The sequence below is a fragment of the Anomaloglossus baeobatrachus genome, chromosome 11, assembly GCF_048569485.1.
Source record: "Anomaloglossus baeobatrachus isolate aAnoBae1 chromosome 11, aAnoBae1.hap1, whole genome shotgun sequence".
Classification (NCBI taxonomy): Eukaryota; Metazoa; Chordata; class Amphibia; order Anura; family Aromobatidae; genus Anomaloglossus; species Anomaloglossus baeobatrachus.
The window spans coordinates 100,614,377-100,620,248 of NC_134363.1; the positions used below are offsets into that span (position 1 = coordinate 100,614,377).

The following is a 5,872-nucleotide window of genomic DNA, read 5'->3' on the forward strand; positions in this document are numbered from 1 at the left end:
GCTGTCCACTACTTAAACATTGATCGCCTATCTCTAAGGCTAGCGCCACACATTCGTGCCTCCGGTACGTGTTTGGCATTTTTTACACGTACCGGAGACACGTGCTTATGTTGACACAGTCCTTTTAATATAAATAGCCTCACGTCAGTGTTTTGGCACAGAGCGTGTGTCCGTTCCGTGCCTACGTTTGACCGTGCCGAAAAAGCGCTGACATGTCCGTTTTCCCCCGGCATAACGTCCTCACGGATCCATTAAATCCTATGGGTCCGTATTTGCACGTACGTGATACGGATGGCCTCCGTATGCTATCCGTGTGGTCCGTGTCCGTGTTTTAAAATTCAAAGTTGTTACAATTTCAAATACTTTCAGGTGGCGTAGCTAACATATTTTTTTTGCTCAAAACTTACTTTGCATTTGCAGAAGGAGTGAGCAAGCAAGCAGTTGTAGTTCTGTGTAGTGAAAGAACTTTTTTGAGCACAATTTCTGCTTCCAAATATAATAATGGCTCCACGGGTGGACACGGAGAAACTGATGATATCAGCTGTCGAGACTCACCCACCATTATGGGATACACGTGTTGATGGTTACCATGACAGACTGACAGTTGACCGCCATTGGCTTCAAGTTGCTGAGGAAGTGTACCCCAATAATGCATGGGATAGATGTTCGCCTTCAAAGCGTGCTAAATATGGTAAGTTTTTATATTATTTTTATAGAGGTTTTTTTTGAATATATATTTTTTATTTTTTTTTATAATTTCAAACTGTGAATGTTTTGTTATTGTAATGTTGTTTTTTATTAAAATTAACTTTGTGAAGAATTGTTATATGTATTAATCTATTTATTGAGTTAATGTTAAATTTTAAAAAAGGTTACCTAACATTTCTAAAGTTCAAAAATTCAAAGTAATCTTTAATTTGTAATATGATTTTGAATTCTTCATGAAGTTAATTACTTAACAGATAAAACTGTCATGTGAATTTCAATTCCGTGTTTTATTAGTCTAATTTTTGTATCCCAATTTCTAATCATGTTTGGTTAATTTTGTTTTTTTTTGTTTTTTTTGTTTTTAATAACATTTCAATATCATGACCTAAATTAATAAAATAATATTTCTCTTTTTTTTTTGCAAATTTTTCTTGTCAATAAAAAAACAAACCTTTTTAAAATCTATATCACAATTACTTCCAAGATAATTTCTGAGAAATATTATTTTGTTATGTGTGAATGTATAAAAATGCTTTTTAGTGAAGAATATCTAAAATAATGAATTTTCCTCTAATGTATTTGTCCACCTTTATTATTTAAAATTGTATATTACATTTAGCAAACATTATTATCATTAATGTGTGCAGAATTATGCTGAATGTTGCAAGTGACATATTTTGTTAAATTCAACAGTTGACTTGGTAAAAAGGCGTTGGCGTTCAGCACGTGATCAGTACCGAAGGGAGTACAACCCTATACCATCATCATCCAGCCAAGGCCGCAAACGCAGATATGTTTACTATGAACAAATAAGCTTCCTAGCACCCATCTTAGAAGTAACACAGTAAGTTTTTTGTTATATATTTCTTTTTTTTTTTTTTTTTAACAATAATTTTTCTTTAAAATTCATTTATTTTCTGAAGTTAATTTTAAAAATATAAATGTTATGATTGTAATATGTTATCTAATTTAATATAGAACGGAGGATAATCTAGACGATTCTGATGAACAACCAACAGCTGGTCCCTCTGCTACAGCCACCTCAGCATCAGAACACAGAACAAGAACCTGGCAGAGAAGACAGTGAAAATCAAGAGATTCAACAAGATGCAGCAGCAGCAACTGAATCACATGATGGTGGGACAGAGAGTGCACAAACCAACAACCAAGGCACATCAACACAACAAACAACAACACCAGCAACACAATCAACACAAACAAATGTACTTCCACGTTTTGCACCACAACCTCTCCGTGCAAGAAGAATCCGCAGACCTGAGGAAATGAGATCCTTACCGGAAATAATTGACACACGCATTATTCACATAATGAACACTTTAATTCCAGAAACAGATGCCGAGCGTTTTTGTCGGTCTTTATCTACTAGCTTAACCAAAATTGCATCCGATAGGCAGGAACGTGTACGTGCTGCTATGCTGACTCTACTTTCAGCTAGTCAGGCAGAACAGGAACCAGTGAGAGTTTATGAGGCCATAGAAAATTGGCGTACCATTATGCAACAACATACAGTCCCAAACACAACAGACAATCAAAATACCATTTCAACACAAACAACAATGGCAACAGTAATTGTCACTAATCCAGTATTACAACAATCTGGTCAACCTTCTATTGCTTCAAGTACGGTATTCCCAACACCAATTAGACAAGGGTATGTTTCAACCAATACTGGCGCCTTAAGCACTGTACAAAGTGCAACCTCACAGCAACCCATAAACTATATGAATTTACAACCCACTCCAAGTACTAGTTACTTTACTCAACCCACAAATATTGGTGCTTTACCTAACTTGTTTCCTGGTTCAACATACCCACAATCATTCATGATGCCTCATTATCCAATCTCAACTATGTTACCTACACCACACTTACAAACATCAGTCAACTATCCTCAAGGTCAACAACATACACACACACAATACCCACTTACCCATGTAGACCCACAGGTGTACTCAACAACAGGCAATGTTTTGGGCCAAATAAGCATGCAACAGACTGTTCCACACACTACTGTAGTTAGTAATAGGAATGTTGTTCAGCAAACAACTGCTTCCATTCCTGAAAATACTATTTCTGAGGCCACCCAAAACAACATACTCAGCAACACTCAGGTTACTTCCCTAGAAGATCTTGTAGACTTATGATACACATTTTTGTTAATCTTTACATTCAACCAACAAATATGATGAATGGCCCAAAAAAAAAAAAATGGGGTTTGCCAAAAATGTTTAAACTCAGAGTCTTAAAAATACAAAAAAAGGCATGTGTGATTATATTTTGTGCCGGATGACATATATGTTTTATGCCATGGATATGTTTAATTTTTTATGAACACATTTGTACCCAACCAATTTGATAGGTAGATGAGTTCTTATATTCTCAAAACAAAGTTTGCAATTATTATGTCTATGTAAATGTCCAACATGAGACCAACATAATTGGTCGAAAATTTCACAACATTGTAAGCAATGCAAAAATTTTTGCAAGTGTACTATTTTAAGTAAAGTATATGAAAAATGTTTAAAGAAAAAAAACAAATGTTAATTTTGTAAAAGTTTCCAGAAGATGAGCAAGAAATTCATTTTTTTTTTTAAACTAAAAAAGAACATCATTACTTTTTGGAATAATAGGCATATTATTAATAAAAAAAAATGTTTTCAAAATAAATATTCTGGGTTTTTTTGAATTTATATATAATATTGCATTTTTTCCATAGACGATTAACATTATTAATTTTGTAAGTTTAAACAAACAAAAAATCATGATACTAACACAGAAATGTACAAACACATACATACAACATTCAGAAATCTATGTTGTTAACAGAAATGTCAGTTGGTGATTAACGCATTTTCACTTTAATACAAGTAAGCTTTAAGCTCTTAGATTGTTTAAACTAATTAAACATTTTCGTCTAAGTGGAAAAAATACATTTTAACAAAAATAAACCCATAAAAATCTTAACAAACATCAATATTATTATTAGCATCAAAACAATTAAAGTAATCAGTAAATAATTTTCTGATTTGTAAGCCAGATGTCACGGAATTATGAGACATAGGTTCACCTGTTGGATTAACAACATGGTTTATCTGAGATTCATCATCAACATAAGTTCCTCCTTCATGTATCCGACAGAAATTGTGAAGCACTATGGTAGCCTTGATGACAGATTTGACAGAGTTTGGCTGCAACTGAATAGTTGTGTGATAAATGCGCCATTTGTTAGCTAAAATACCAAATGCACACTCCACATAACGTCTTGCTTTCGTTAGCCGATAATTAAAGTACTGTTTCCTGTCATCAATTGATCTCCTTGGATATGGTCGCATAACATGTTTGGATAATGCAAATCCTGCATCTGCTACCATCACATATGGTGCCAACGGTCCAGATGTACCAGGTAGGGCAACTGGGGGTGGGATCAATAATTAATTTTCTTGCAGGCGTTGGGCTAATCTTGATGAACGGAAAATACGGGCATCTGAGGCACTACCATAGGCCCCAATGTCAGCATAAATAAAACGGTATTCTGTGTCAACCAATGCCAAAATAACAACCGAAAAAAACTTATGAAAATTGAAATAACGTGAACCAGAGTTTGGTGGTTTTTTAACTCTGAAATGCTTGCCATCCAAAGCTCCTATGCAGTTAGGAAAGTCCACAGAGTCCTTGAAGCCCTTAGAGATTTTCAACCAATCTTCTCTGTTTGGCTGAAAAAAAAAAATTGTTTAAAAGAACAGAGAGTCCTCAGTGGTTGATACCTGTTTGGCTGAGGCATCATTTGGTCTTTTAAATGTTGCCATATCATGTCGCATGTGTGACGTACTATAATGGCAATGGTTGATCTCCCCAACAAAAAATCAAAATGTAACGCACTAAAAGATTGACCAGTCGCCAAGAATCTATGAAAACAAGACAAACAATGATTTTCAATTATCAATAAGTTTTTTTAAAGAAAAGCAAACCAAACAAACCACAAACATTGATTAAAAACATAGATTAGATCAAGAAATATCAATTACACATTTCAATGTGAAACCTAACACATTTCAAAAAGATTAAAAAAAAAATATACATCAGAGTCACCATAAATCTCTCCTCAGGGGAAATGGAAAGCCGCATCCAAGTGTCCTGATGTTGCAAATGAGGTCGTAAAATATTTAGTAAGTAATCAAAACTCTCAACTGACAAACGGCAGTATGAAAAAAACTTATCTGGGAAATTCCGTAACTCAAAAAATAAAGTATGGAAATGACCATGCATAGGCCGCATCATGATTAGTGGATGCACCCACAATCTGTTTCTTCTTACATTATCATATTGCAACATGTGCCGTCTAACGCCAAAACGACGAGATATAATCCAACATAAAAACACTAAGGCCTCCGTGGATAATGGCATTGCGAAAAATTTGTCACAACACATAGGTGCTCCAAGGCAGAATACAAGCAGGAAACAGTTTATAGGTAACTTATATTTATGTCCTAATCACATACACCTATGTGTCATTTAATTCCAACTGATCACCATTATCTCAATCTGTGAAACATGTTAAACACGCACAAAAAACGGACTGCACACGGAACACACACTGACGTATTTCACGCACAGGAAAACGCACACACGTACACACGTATGACACACGATATGCATACGGACACTACACGGAGGGGAAAAACGGACAGAAAATACGGAACACGGACACAAAAAACGGACTACAGCACACGTACGTTTTTTAAACGTGAGTGTGGCAGAAGCCTAAAAGTGAGCTCCACAAGGTCCAGCAACCTATAGAAGGGACCCCGTAAGGATGGCTGTAGTGGGAAACTGGACAGGCAGAGATGGCCTCGTCGGCACAACCAGCGAGGAAAGACTGGACATGAGAGCTGACCCTGTGGACCACAGGGGTCGGTGAGCAAGGGATTCTGTCTAATAGTATGGACACTCTGGGTAACACCACCTAGAAATATTGAAAAAAATACAAATTCCTGTAGGAGAAAAGGATCCACTTTCCTGATGATCAGGAGCTGGTTCCTGCAGGGGAAAAGCTGTTGGTACCTTGTCAGTAGCCTGCAAAGGACATGATCTAATCCAATCTCTGTACGAAAGAATGTAAGCACCGGCCAACAGACACGAAAGC

General features: G+C 35.9%; 1 long non-coding RNA gene across 1 annotated transcript; it reads left to right on the top strand.

Annotated features, from left to right (window-relative positions):
- Nucleotides 1-538: 538 nt before the first annotated feature.
- LOC142256260 (uncharacterized) lies at nt 539-1,764 on the top strand. Its single transcript, XR_012727505.1, has 3 exons — nt 539-691; nt 1,402-1,552; nt 1,687-1,764. It is a non-coding gene; the product is annotated as an uncharacterized LOC142256260 (long non-coding RNA).
- The last annotated feature ends 4,108 nt before the right edge of the window (nt 1,765-5,872 follow it).